General features: G+C 43.8%; 1 pseudogene; it reads right to left on the bottom strand.

The window, feature by feature from the left end:
- Window positions 1-13,701: 13,701 nt before the first annotated feature.
- LOC142456431 (small nuclear ribonucleoprotein G pseudogene) lies at window positions 13,702-14,028 on the bottom strand (annotated as a pseudogene).
- Between the last annotated feature and the right edge of the window lie 1,364 nt (window positions 14,029-15,392).

The following is a 15,392-nucleotide window of genomic DNA, read 5'->3' on the forward strand; positions in this document are numbered from 1 at the left end:
ATGAACTATACAACATTCCTCTAGTTCTTTAATGCTCCCCCCCACCAACTATCATGACCCAAGTTCTACCTTACAAATCTGACTAGACAAGAGTATGTACACTGGTCCAGATAAGAGCTCTAGACACACGGAATCCAGGACAGATAAACCCCTCAGGATCAATAATGGGAGTAGCTATATCATTAGGATAGGGGGAAGGTGGGGGAAAGATGGGGGAACCAATCACAGTTATCCGCATACATATCCCCACACACAGGTTGATGAACAAAGAAACATGGGTGAAGGTGTGGGATACAGGATTTCTCCCAAGCTGTCTCCCCCAAATATATGCCAGACAGCTGCTTGGGAATGACTGTACTTGGAGGTCATCAGAAGTAGGTCAGGGGTTATTCTCCCTGAGAGCTATCAGCCATCTAGAGCAAGTAGTTACTACTGTTTATCCCACAAAAAATAGGGACCACTCCCTTCTGATAAGGATAGTAGTTGTTTCCTTGTAGGAGACCCCTGAGAGGTCAAACCCGTCCAAGGATGATCGAGGTTAGGTCGCCATCTTGAATCTAGGGTCTGCCCATCTTGTCACATGTATAACCCCAATCCCTCCCCTTCCTATTGCGTGTATTTCCCTACACCACTCCCCTCTCATTACTGTATTGCCTATAGTACAGCCCCTTCCTGTGACTTATGTCCTCACCTGTAATTAGGGGGCTTGCACATCCCCAGAGAATATAAAAGGGGCTGGGGCTACCATTAAACTCTCTCTCTCCCTCCACGTGGACCATCGAGTGGAGCTGAAGTGAGCATGCTACCATGAATTGTGACTGACTCCCATTTATTTCAATACTTCACTTCTATCTCTCATGCTCTCTGTAACTTTACTATGATCTTTACTTATTATCGCTGTACAATTGCGCCTACCGGACCCGTAACGATGTGTTAGGGACTGGCTTCCCCTGACATGAAGGGAGACAGCAGATGGTGTAAGACATGAAAATAATAATAATTTATCAAATGTTCATGGGGGAGGGAGGGGAAATAAGCTGATACCAAAGGCTCAAGTAGAAAGAAATGTTTTGAAATAGATGATGGCAACATATGTACAAATGTGCTTGACACATGGATCTGTGGATTGTTATAAGAGCTGTAAGAGCCCCTAGTAAAATGATTTTTAAAAAAACAAACCCAAAATGGTAGTGTCAATCAGGTCACAGTCTGAAGGTGCCTCCCTGTGGGTGTGGTCTTCTCCTAAGGAGGACCTGGGAACCCCTGCTTCTCTGTCTGCCTTCACCTTCCTGCTGGATGACCTGGATTGCTGCCACAACCCTGGAGATGGGTTCACCACCATTGGATGCATACGACTGTGCACCCACCAGCCTGTGCTATTCCTGCATTCTGCATCGTAGCACATGGCTATGTGAGTCTGAAGAGGGACTAATGGACTGGTCTCGGACTTAAGGACTTGAGTTGGACTGAGCTGGGATGTTTTCTTGATATATAATTAGCTCTTGATATAAAGCTCTCTCGTCTACATATATGGATTTGTCCCTGGATTTGTCTCTCCCTTTTCTTCTTTCTACTCAGGATCAGCGCACGCAGTGGGGACATAGGTCTAGACGGCGGAGGGGAGTAGGGTGGTCTCAGCTCTGAGGATGCAGCCTTCTCAGTCATAAAGCAAAAGTTTTCATTTCCATCCTGTGTTTTACTTCTGAGCTGGTTCTGATCATGGAGAAAGAAGAAAGCACATTGCCTATTACCCTGCCCAAATCCTACAGTTGCCTGAGGCTTCTCTATAGGCATACCAGAAACTCACCGGCTGCTCAATGGACTACCAGCAGACATGACCCAGGACATCTGATTTTGATTGACCCATTCCTTTACTTTTGCTTTTGTGCTTAGTACCAAACATTTTAGGATGGTGCTGGGGTTGGATTTGAAGACAAAATAGCAGCAGAGGCTACTTATGATTTAAATGACCACTCCAATTAAGTCACATTGCCATTGGGTTCAGCAAGTAATGGGACCATGGGCGGGATCACTGGCCAGCAGTCTGCTTGTTATAAGGCATGTGTATGTTTTCAAGCCAAGAGAGAATGGCTGCCTTCACTGGGGTGTGTGGGAGCCATCTGCTTCAAAAACCTTGGCAAGCTTGACTTCAGCCATTAGTGTGTGTACAGGTAGGTACCCTGGAAACCCAGGGATGTGGATGCTCTTATTTCTGATCCCTCTCAGTGCCTCACTGCTGTGACACCAGTCACGACGCACTGGCACCCTATAGGGTGCAGTAGAACTGCCCTGAGGTTTGCAAGTCCTCGTGGAGGCAAACTGAGTACAAAACAAATCTATTAAAAAAAAAAATCAGCTCTCAAGTAAACCTGACTGCACCCTCCCAGGAGATGTGTGGATAAAGAACTGAAATAGAATTATAAGTCATTACATATTTACTAGATAAAATAATTTCATTTTCCTTGGTAAGAATAATAAGATTTGCTACAATATCACCAGGTTAAAAAAAAACAGGCTAACATTTTTATTCCACATCCTCTGCCACTAATATTGCATTTGTTACTTTTTTCCATAGCAAACCTCCTCACAAAGGGTGTCTCTATCTGTCAAGGTTTTATATGGGCTCGGTCTGGTTCAACCCCCTGCTGAGAATGTGTCTTTCTGCCTTAGACACACTGAAGCGGAATCAAGGGAGCTCATTAAAATATAGTCATAAAAATAGAGATAAACACATTTTTAAAATGTTGAGTCATATTTAGCATTCCTCAGGTGGAAAGGCAAAGAACAGACAGGGGTTGAAGCAGGATGAACTGGTTTGAAGCCTGGCTCTTTGCCTCTCACTCCTCTCCGTTCTCTTCTGGACACGGGACCGCCCGCAGTGTCTGAGATGACACTCAGGCCCCGCCTCGGCCTCCTCGTGTCCTGGTGTAAGCCTCTCCTCTGACGTGTGTCTGCCAGCAAACAAGCGCAACCAATGCTGAGTGTCGACGTGTACAAAGTCCCAGCTCCCTCATCTTGTGCAGCCCTCCTGGCCCCGTGCTGGCTGCCGTTGTTGGTTGTTGGTTGCCGGTAGCTACCGTGGAGTTCACTCTGACTGAGGCAGCTCCGTGTGCGAGGAGAAGGCTCCATAGGTTTCCAGCCGCGGCCTTTTGGAAGCAGATTGCCAAAGCTTGAGTTTGAGCAGCCAGCCCTTTGAGAAATAGTTTAGTGCATAGCTATTTGCTCTCCTGTCTTCCTAACTGCTTTATTTTTCTCCATAGCACTTTTATATCTTTATATTATAGATGTTCTTGCTGGTGTATGTCTCTCCCAGTACCATGCTTCCCACATCTTAGACCTTCTCCAAATGGTTGTTAAACGTGTGGGGCAAAATGCCGCAGGACAGTCCAAAGGAAGACCAAACCAAACCCATTACCATCAAGTCTAGTCTGACTCATAGCGACCCTATAGAGCAATGTTTCTCAACCTGTGGGTCGCAACCCCTTTGGGGGTCAAATGACCCTTTCACAGGGGTCGCCTGATTCATAACAGCAGCAAAATTGCAATGATGAAGTAGCAATGAAAATAATTTTATGGTTGGGGGGTCACCACCACATGAGGAACTGTCTTAAAGGGTCGAGGTATTAGGAAGGTGGAGAACCAGTGCTATCTTGGGTTTTTGAGGCTGTAGATCTTTATGGGATTGGCCAATCTCAACTTTCTCCCTTGGGTAGACCAGACACCCTCAACTTTCTCCCTTGGGTAGACCAGACACCCTCAACTTTCTCCCTTGGGTAGACCAGACACCCTCAACTTTCTCCCTTGGGTTGCCTTGTGAGATTGAACTGCCTTGCAGTTAGTTGTCCAATGCTTAACTCTGACCACAGTGTCTTCATTTATAACATCTCAATCCTTGGGACCAATTAAGGATCATACTTAGCTACATGTAACAGAAATCTGACTAGAGGCAGACTCACAGCCATTAGGTGGATTCCAACTCATAGTGACTCTACAGAACATAGTAGAATTGCTCCAGGGGCTTCTAAGACTACACATCTTTTGGGGAGTAGAAAGCCTCATCTTTCTCCTTAGAGTGGCTGGTGGTTTTGAACTGCTGATCTCTCGGTCAGCAGTTCAGTGCATAACCTACTGTGTCACCAGGGCTCCTAACAATTCAAGACTGATGCAAAGCTTCCACAGTGCCAAAAGGACATCAGGGTCTCTCTGTCTTTCAATCCAGCCATCTTTAAAATACTCCTATAGCTTTAGCCCTTCTGATTGTTTTTTTGGGGTCACAAGACCACTGGCAACACCCAGTGGATTTCATACAACAAAGGCAGGGCAAAAGCAAATGCCAATGGAGACAGGCTTTTTGAAAGTGTTTTCCTTGAAGACTCTTTCAGAAGACTCCCTGGTGCCACAGTGGTCTAAGCATCCCACTACAAACTCACTGCAAAGTTGGTTGTTCAAATCCACAGCGTCTGGGAGGGAGAAAGATGACACTGTAGGGAGAGAATTGCTATGAGGTGGAATTGCCTTGATGGCAGTGGATGCCGTTGTCACTTGTCCTTCTCTAACTTCAGGTGATACTAGGGAAATGCCCAACCCCCACCCCTTTAGTTAGGCGGCACCTTTCCAGGCTACTTTCTTTTCCCATTAAGATTTACAGTCAAGGAAGCCCTAGGTGGGGTCACCTTGAGTCAGAATTGACTTGAGGGCAGGGGGATTTGGCTGATTTTGCAGGAAATGGAGGGCGGAGGCATGGGACTACCTGAGGGGAAATATTTCAGGTAGCAGGAACATCAACAAAAAGGACCTCCCATGGAAATTTGCATGGCGAGTCTGGGGTCATTCAGGAGGTGAGAGCATTGTGTGTGATATCTGATAGGCCCCCTGCATTAGGCTGGGTTCTCCAGAGCCACTATGATGTAAACATGTATGTCTATATAAAAAGATACATTTATTTATCATAAAAATATGACATTTTATTGCTTAGATGGTTTGATACACACAGCGTTTCGTTTTGAATTTGGAAGTACTGTACAACACAAAGAAGAATGAAAGTACCCAAACCAAACTGCGATTCTCTGTTCATGTGGCATAAACCAGTTTTGTACGTAACACGTAGCAGCAGTTTTTAAGTTCCCTTTAGAAAAATATGAATCCTACACTTATTATTGTTTCCTGTTTAATGCATGGCCTGAAATCACTGGGATTGATTTCCTTGTTGAAGAAAGGGAGGAGCGAGCCCTGGGGAGGGTCAGGAGAGAGGACCAATCTTTCTGAAACGGGTACCTGTTGCATAGCTTCCCCAGAGCCATCTGGGGAACAGCCATTCAGGGGGCGTGTGGCTTTCACAGTCACGTGTTTCATGTAGTGATTGAATCTCAGCATTGTGTTCATTGATCAACGAGAAAAACAAACAGAAAAACTTGCACCTCAAAAAACTTTCAGAAGATCTATCTATCTATCTATCTATCTATCTATCTATCTATCTATCTATCTATCTATCTATATTCTTTGTAAAAGCCCTGAGAGACGGAAAAAAGAGATTCAAACAAAATGTCTAGAAACAAATTAGCTGAACAAAAAGATACATTTATATCAAGAAAAAGCTCATCTAATAGCAGCGGGTAAGTTCAGTCAGGCTCAAGCCGGTGAGTGAGGGGTTAAGCTGGAAGCTTCCCCATAGCTAAGGGCACTGATAAACCAGGAAGCAGAAGGCCAACTGGGAAGCAGGAAGACGAAGCAGGAAGTCCACAGCCTGGTAATTGCAGAGGCCAATGAATCCAAGGGTCAGATGGCAATTCAGGTGGCAGGCTGCTGATGATTCCCAGGCCTTTGGCCTAAGTATAAAGAACCAGAGGTTGATGAGCCAGATGCAAGATCCACAAAGATGCTAACAAGCTCTCCTTAGAGTCTACTGATAAAGGAAGTAGACCACCCCACCCCAAGGAAATGTCGTCAGAGCTGCGAACCCAGTAAAGGCACTACATCCCATCCTAACCTTACAACTGATTGACTACCTATAGCAGATCCTGTTATGAAGCTGATTACCCTGTTTCAGGCCACATCATGGGGGATAACTAGGCCTTACCTGTCAAGCCACTGAGAACCCTAGCCCAGTCAAATGGACACAAAGCCAAATTGCCACATCCCCTGCACAGTCCTCAACCGCCACCCTCCCGCCCCTTCAGCTCTGACCTTGAAAGAAAAAGCTGAGGTAGCTTTTTCCTCCTTTTGCTCTCCCAAGCTCCATTACTTTGGTGTCAGCTCTGAGCTCTGATCCCCGTCTCCCACAAAGTCATTTGTAGAAATTTAAAAAAAAAACACGCTAAAATGTAATGTTTTCACTTTTCATCTCACCTGTAACAAGTCTGCTGAACTGCAACGATCTCACAGAAGCCACGCAGACTCCTCCATGGGCCTGAAGGTACTACCAGACAAAAGGGGGCTGGAGGGAGCTGAACGAAGGAAAATCCAGTACCTTAGTTTCTCATTATCTACATTCTCCTTAATCCTAGAGATCTGCTTTTTACACTTCAATTTCCAAAAAAAATGTCTCCTGAAATTGGCACCAAGGACATCCCAATTTCCAGATGGGGGGCCTTGTTCTTCATCCTCCTCTTGTACGTCATCTACCGAATCTGAAGCTATAGGCTATACATTTCTTCCATTTACCGTTACACCTGCTACCGAACTCATTCCAAGAGCACACTCTGAATTCCGACCACAGAGGTTTTGCTACAGATGTGGGGTATACAGATGAAAACGTGCATGCATTCCATCTCTGTGTGTGTGTGGCAATCTGCTGGTGGGTGACAGCCAGCAATGGGACAGCTGAACTGGCAGAGCATGCTAAGCGAGTTCACAGGAGGACCACCACACCTGGCCTGGGAAGGCTTGGGGAAGGTTTCCCTTGACCACACACACACCTCCTCTCCCCCGCTCCCCACCGTGTAATTTTACTGTGCCCAGGTCCCCCTCCACAAAGAGCCCTGGTGGCTAGTGTGTTACCCATTGGGATGCTAATGGAAAGATTACCAGTTCCAACCCACCATCCACTCCACAGAAAGAAGAATGTGACTTTCTACTCCTGTAAAGATTTCTAGTCGCAGAAAAGCACAGGGGCAATTCTACTCTGTCTTATAGGGTCACTATGAGTCAGACTGACTCAGTGGCAGTGAGTTTTGAATTTAAGGTTCCCCTCCTCCATGTTCTTTCACTCCACCTGCCTTCCCCTGCCTTCTTGACCTACTGGGCCCATTTTACATGACACTCTGGGCATTTTACATGAGTCCTTCTTTGACCATGTTCTCTCTTTACAGCCTCTCCCTCGGAGATTATGATCATTACTGTGTGTATGTCTGTGTTTGCATACACAGGGTGGTTAATTTTGTCAGTGTGGCTAAGTGTCCAGTTTGGTCAAATACTAGGTGCTGTTTTGTAATGTACTCTAATGTAATTGTAATCTAACTAACTTCCATAATATAGTCTAATGATTGGGGCAGGGAATGTATGGATGTGCTTTATACAATTGATGTATGTATATGTATGGATGGTGATAAGAGTTGTATGAGTCCCTAATAAAATGTAAAAAAAGAAAAGAGGAGAAAAAAATGATTAGGGCAAAGACTGTACAGATGTGCTTTATACAATTGATGTATGTATATGTATGAACTGTGATAAGAATTGTATGAGCCCCTAATAAATTGTTAAAATTAAAGAATATATATATATAGTCTAATGAACACTTTTTGCCCAAAAAAAGGCAAAAAAAAATCAAAATCACTGCCATCAAGTCGTTGCTGACTCATAGTGACCCTGTAGAACAGGGTAGAACTGTCCCTGTGAGTTTCTGAGACTGTTTCTTTACAGGAGAGAAAGCTTCAGCTTTCTTCTGCAGAGCAGCTGGTGGTTTAGAACTGCCAACCATGAAGTTAGCAGCCCAAGGTAGAACCACTATGCCACTAGGCCTCCTATGCAGCTAGTGTGTCCATGAGGTCCTTCTCAAGAGTCAGCTTGCTGAAGGACTCTGAGTAGGAACTGGGTACCTAACAGAAGGTCGAGTGGCATTCCCCAAACATTGATTTTTCCCCCTCATATTTTACTTTGATCATACAGATATATTCTAAGAGTGTGTAATAAAGTCTTGAAATCATTCATTTATTTATGGCCATTCCCCTTATTTATTTTCTATGGTAAAAGTATACATGCCAAAACAGCAATTCAATCATTTTTACAGATAGAATTTGGTGGCATTGGTTACATTGTTCAAGTTGTGCAACCGTGATTGCCATCTTTTTCCAAATTATTCTATTACCATAACATAAACCAGACCCCCCCCCCCCCGCAGCAATGTATGTCCGCCCACCTATTTTGTTTCTCCTTTCTCTCTTCTGGCTATTGACCACATGTGAACAATCTCTTATATATATGTAACCCATTGCTCATGAAAATTTGCATTGTGCCATATGTCAGCAACGGGCCATTTGCCCTGTGGTCTACAGACCATGCCTGTTGAAATGCAACCCAACTGTGTATGTTAGCACAGGCAGCGCTTCTACTGCTGTTGAACACGGAGGTTGTCTCCAAATTGCAAGTCATATTGCAACGACCATCTTGGCAAACCCAGCTGCTTTCTTGTTATATTCTCTAGTTTCAAGACACTGAGTTACTTTCAGCCAACTGGAGACGGTCCATTGATTCTGGAGGGGGTGTCACAGAGACCCGGAGAATGCGTGGTACTTGGTTTAAGAGAGAGGGGTGGGATGTGGGCACGTGCTTATGTGTTTCCACATGAATTGGATGTCTCTGGAAGGCTCTCTGAGAAACTAGATGCATCTTGGAAAAGGAATTGGACAGTAACTTGCAGAAGTAAAGCGAATTTTCAGTGTCTATACCAACCCAGCCATTTAAAAAAAAAAAGCATCTTGCTGCCACCCATACAAAGCAATCTAAGTTATATTTTTAAGTTGAAAAAATTTGAGGTAAGTAAGTGAATATAATACGCTTTCCTTTTTACCAAAAGTTTAAGACAGGCAGAAATCGTGCGTGTCTTTATTTCCATACACATAGATATCTCTGGAAAAATATATAATAAACTGATGACATGGTTTCGTCCGAGAGGAGAAAAACACCCCACAGACGAAGGAAGGAGGGAGACCGTTCACTACAAACCCTTTTATATCTTGGACTATGTGAATTTATTTCTTTTTCTACATAAAGAACATTGAAAAAATTAAATCCTAAAAATAAATTGCTTTCACCTTGTAATTTTTTACCCCCTTTAAAATATTCAGCAGCTTCTCAGCTACCCTCTGGCTAAAATCCAAATTTCTTAACTTGACATTTAAAGTTCTTTTTATAACTTGGTCTTATTATTTCCTGCCTGGAGCTTTCTGTTCCACCTAAAGCATGTCATTATCTCTCTTTTCTCTCAGTCGGGCATTTCTGGGCATCGCCTCTCTGCCCGTCCCTTCCTTCTCCCTATCCAGCAGCTCGGGCTCACTTCTATGGAGTTCTTTCGGAACGTTCCAGCCTTTTATGGCTACTCCCTCTTTTAAATTTCTAGAACAACATGTGTGGGTCAGATATATTTGGCCCCCATTCCATGTTGTCTCACTTTATGGGGTGTATATATGCTCTGTAAGGAACCCAGGTGGCAGGTTGGTATGCATTGGGATACTCCCTTCTTCAAGGGAGAAAGATGAGGCATTCTGCCCTCAAAGATTAGCAGCCTGGGTAACCCAAAGGGGCAGTCCTACAGACTCTGTCTGTCCTATCGGGTCTCTGAGTCAGAGTCAACGCCATGGTGGTGGGTTGTTCTGAGTTGGAATCTGATCGATGGCAGTTTGTTTGGGTCTCCCTGCCCCCACACAGATGACCAGCTCCTCCAAGGCCACGGCCGGGTATGAGAGCTTTCTGAAAGACCCTGCGCCTGCCAGAGAGCCTCATGCTTGACCTCCACGTGATGGTCTTTGATTAGTCTATTCTTTGTGGAAATTTTATTTTATGCATGTGCTTGTCTGATGTGGTTGAGAATTCAAAGCTGTGTCATGGCAATACGATTTTATCTAACCACTTAACACTCTAGCAGGAGGGGATAAAAGGAAAAGATAAAAATTAACACACACACACATATCTCGAAAACTCACTACCATGGAGTCAATGCTGACTCATAGTGACCTGGAGGGCAGGATAGAATTGCTCTGTGAGTTTCCAGGATGATATATATTTATAGAAGTAGAAAGCTTCATGCTTCTATTGTAGAGTGGCTGGCAGTTTAAAAGTGCTAACTTTGCAGTTATCAACTCAAAGTGTAACTCACAACACACAACCAGGACTCCGTGTGTGTGTGAAAGAGAGAGATTTGAGTTGATCCTAAATCTCTGAGGCTGTCAATCTTTATGTGAACAGACAGCCATCTCTTTCTCCACGGAGCTGCTGCTGGGTTTGAACTGTCAGCATCGTGTTAGCAGTGCAGTGTTTATCCTACAGCCACACCCAGGCTCCTTAGCCTCTATGTTATTAAAATCCAAATTCACTGCTATCAAATCAATTCCAACTCATAGAAACTCTACAGGACACAGGTGAACTGCCCTTGTAAGAATCTGAGACTTTGATTCTGTGCAAGAGTTGAAAGCCTCATGTTCTCCCATGGAGCAGCTGGTGGTTTCAAACTGCTGACCTTACAGTGAGCAGCCCAACGTATAACCACTATGCCGTCAGGGCTCCAACTTCAGTATTATAGTATCTGTGTAATAATGTTAAATATATTTATATACCTGGTGTCACCTGTGGGCTAGGTGTCGGACTGCTAACCACAGGTAAGTGGTTCAAACTCACCAATTGCTCCGTAAATAAAAGATAATCCTAGTAAAGATTTATAGTCTCCAAAACCTACAGAAGGCCTATCTGAGTCAGAATTGACTAGAAGGCAGTGGGTTTCATTCTGGTTAACATGTGGTAAATACATAAGAACAAAGCATTTTCCATTTCTGCAATCTCCTGCACAGTTCAGTGACATGAAATATATTTACCATGTGGCTTAGCCATCCGCCTTATTTATCTATATTTTAAATACAGCATTTCTGAAAAAAACAAGATGCACGATAAGAGTCCCCCGCCCTCCTTTTAAAGACATTTTGGCTCACATATCTGCAATTTGGAAACTTGGCCCCGTTTTCCTGGTAACTGTGCTGAATTAATTAGCCTTTAAAGTATGTTATCAGCTGTTTCTCACACACATTTTGAGTAAGTGGCAGGGAAGGATGCAGACCTTGGCAGATCTGATCTCAGATTCCCAGCACTCCAAAGCCTGTGTTGTCTTTATAGCAACAAATGCTTGCTGCCATCCCACCATTGCGTAGCCGTGGGATCACAGCTGTTACCTCCAGGTCTGTAGTTCAAGGGACTCCAGCAGTTCCATGGGAGAAAGATGAGGCTTTCTGCTCCAGTAAAGGTTTACAGTCTGGAAAGATAAACAAGCAGTCATCTAGCTGAGAAACAACAAAACCCACATGGAAGGAGCACACCAGCCTATCTCAACACGATCGCTGAAGACAAAGTGAGTGCATAAGCAAATACGGTGAAGAAAGCTGATGGTGCCTGGCTGTCAAAAGATAGAGAATCTGGGGTCCTATAGGCTGGAAGATAAACAAGCGGCCATCTAACTGAGAAACAATGACCCCACATGGAAGAAGCACACCAGCCTGTGAGATCACAAGGTGTCAAAAGGATCAGGTATCAGGTATCAGAGACAAACAAACAAACAAAAAAATCATAGCATTGTGAATGAGTGGGAATGCGGAGTGAGGACTTTGGGCCCATCTGTGGGAAATTGGACATTCCTTTGCAGAAGGGCTGTGGGGAAGAGGCAAGCCACTCAGGGTGCAGTGTAGCAATGATGAAACATACAATTTTCCTCTAGTTCTTGAATGCTTCCTCCCCCACACTATCATGATTCCAATTCTACCTTACAAATTTGACTGGACCAGAGGATGTACACTGGTACAGATGGGAACTGGAAACACAGGGAATCCAGGATGAACCCCTCAAGGACCAGTGATGAGAGAGGCGATATCAGGAGGGTAGAGGGAAGGTGGGGTAGTAAGGGGGATCAGATTACAAGGATCTACATATAACCTCCTCCGTGGGGGACAGACAGCAGAGAAGTAGGTGGAGGGAGACATTGGATGGTGTAAGATATGACAAAATAATAATAATTTATAAATTATCAAGGGTTCATGGGGGAGGGGAAAAATGAGCTGATACCAAGGGCTCAAGTAGAAAGCAAATGTTTTGAGAATGATGATGGCAACATATATACAAATGTGCTTGACACAATGGATGGATGTATGGTTTGTGATAAGAGTTGTACGAGCCCCCGATAAAAAGATTAAAGAAAGAGAGACATACAGAGAGAGAGTGGCAGAAACCCAAACAAAAAGAGAAAGGGGATTGATTTCAATACCTAGTGACTCATAAAGACTCATTTCTTAAGTAAGATTTGGTTTCTTTTTAGAGTTTTTCATCATGCCATGCCACTCAAAACTGCAGAGAGAGAGAGAGAGAGAGAGAGAGAGAGAGAGAGAGAGAGAGAGAGAGAGAGAGAGAGAGAGATCAGGAAACTCCCTTACCTGGATCATCTCTCAAGTTAGTAATATTTCTAAAATTTTGTTTATATTATGACAAATATGTAAGTGCCAATGTCAGGAACATCACCACAGACACTTCAGCTATCAAAAATATAAAATCCGTTTGCAAAGTGAAAAAAAAGATTTAGTCTGGAAAAGATTTTTTAGTCTGAAAAAAAAGATTTAGTCTAAAGGGAGGCTATGAGTTGGAATTTATGTGATGACAGTTTTTTAAATTAGAGATAACATGTCAAACACTGTTCACTCTCTCGAGTAGCTTACACCCTTACTGTATTTACCATCTGTCCCTCACCACTTTCTTTCTTTTTTTCCCTTACCACTTTCTGACCATGTATGTACATACAGTAAGTGCAGGCAGTTTCTGGAAGGAAGCCTTAGAATCTGAGAACACCTTCTGAGTAAGCCTAATCTTTAAAAGTAAAGCTAGTAAAAACAAAGACACAAAGAACAACTAATAAAATAATAATCATCATCATGACCTACATTTGATTAAGGCCGTGCAGTAGGCCAATGTTAAGAGTTGGGCGGCTAAGAGCAAAAGCAGCAGTTTGAATCCGGGGAGAAAGATGAGGCAGTCTGCTCCTATCAAGATGACAACATCGGAAACTGCCTTTTAGAGTCACTCTGCCTTAGGATGGACGGGGCAGCAACGGGACTTTGGGAGCCAGGCTGAGTATTTCAGGCACATTATCCTTTTCTCTTTATTCGAAGTGGTTGAGATGGACACTGTTGTTACCCTTATTGTGGAAGAGGAGAGAGACTCAGCAAGGTTGAGCAACAGATAAGTGATAGAGCTATGATTCTAATGTTTAGGCTTTTCTTTCTCCAAAAGGAGTTTTACCATATGGACAAGCCACCCCCTCCCAACACTTTTATTGACACATAATTTACATATCATACAATTCAATAGTTTATTTTATTTTTTGACTATTATAAAAGTTTTATTTAACAAAAAAATTGAACATGAAAAATGTACATAGCCTCATTTTCACACTGTAGTAAACGGGTCCTTTGGAAAGCGGGGTGCGTGGAAACGACTGATGGCGACTACTGAACGCAGCCATCATACTCGCGCCAAGGCTGCTAACATGACGACACTGTTGCCTCTTATCACCGCCAGTCCAATATTGTTCTCTGGTCCACTCGTTGCCATCTCCACACGTTCATCCATCACAAGATTCATAAAGGGACCAAATCCCCGAAGCATCCCTTGGACATGCCTGCCACCATTTAATTTCAATGATAACTTCTTGTCCATGAATGTTTTCAACTCGGGCGGATGAGCTTTGCTCATTGTGCCTTCTCGGGAGGTTCAGCGTTGCCTTGAAACAGAATTCGCGGCTCCCCTCATGCTCCCGCGATCGGCCGGAGTCCTTGCGTCTGACGTCACTAGCCCGGTCAGCCAATAGACCCAATTCAATAGAGTAATTGTTGAATCATGTCAAGAAGAATTGTACAATCATTACCACAATCAATTTCTGAACATTGTGTTTTCCCCCATGATTGAATCACCTTTAAAATGAGTTGTGCAATCACACTCAGTTCTAGTGCTCCCTCCTGTCTACATTGTTTACTCCTGAAATCCCCTTTCCCTCCCTCTCATCCAACCCCCACCCCACCTCCCCTAAAAACCTTGTATCCATTATTATCTCTGTGCATTCACTCCTCCTATGCTTCACAAACTGGGAAACCCAACAGAAACAATAAAAATCTAAATCAAAATAAGGTGGCAAGGATAAAATTGTAATAATATAAAGACAAAAATACAAATAATGAAGAAGAAAGAAGAGATCCTCATCAGCAATCAAAAAGCCAGAGAAGTTTTTGTCGTGGAACAAACGAGAGGTCCTTGCACCTAGAACAAACTCAGGTCGGGTCTAGAGGGAGGTCAACTGGCCAAGGGTCAAGTCTGATCCAGCCTAATGAGGATTACAATGATCTCTGTTTGATAGTCAGGCTGTTCCTGACCTTTGCCTGGGGTTAGAGGGCATCTGCCAGCGGCTTAATCTGATAGATTCTCTGCCGATGGGTTTTGGGCTCCCACTGTCCTCCACAGCCTTCCACCAATTGGTGTTCGTAATTTTAGCTCTGATGCTTTTCGTAACTGCCATCTTTGGATCATACAGGCTTGTGTGCTTCTTCCATGTGGACTTAGTTGACTTGGACTGGCCATTGAACACTATACTTGTCTTAATCTCCCCAACCAAATGAGGAAATGTTTAAGTGGGAGACTGTACTTGATTTTCTTATTTTTCTACATAATAATGCACCATAGCATATAGTACTTGATATCCCCAAATGGATAAATGCATAGAGCAAAGAGTCACTCGGAAATGTTGTGCTAAGATGTTGTGGTTTTCATGCTCACAAGTGAACAAGTCCAGGCAGTTAACTGTGCCAGGCAGTGTGAGGTGGTGGAGGCCAGAGATGGGACAATGCGGTGCCTGGCTCAGGGAGGAGCTCACTACATGGTGCTTTTATGAATGCACTCATCTTACTGCATCTATTCTTGGTATGTACAAAGTGGTTTGTTTTCCCCATGTCCAGACATGGAAACAGATACTCAAAGGAGTCCTTCCGACCTTCTGTGAAACCTCGTGATGCTGTCCAACACATAGGTTCCCACGGGTCTCTTTGTCCTCCGCAATGCAGAAGGGTGGAGCCATCTAATCCTTTCCAGAAGTGTTTTCTTTTTTTCTTCCTTAATAAAACAGAGCCAGTAGCACTTTTACTTGGCTGGTTCTGGTGAAACCA

The sequence above is a fragment of the Tenrec ecaudatus genome, chromosome 9, assembly GCF_050624435.1.
Source record: "Tenrec ecaudatus isolate mTenEca1 chromosome 9, mTenEca1.hap1, whole genome shotgun sequence".
Taxonomy (NCBI): Eukaryota; Metazoa; Chordata; class Mammalia; order Afrosoricida; family Tenrecidae; genus Tenrec; species Tenrec ecaudatus.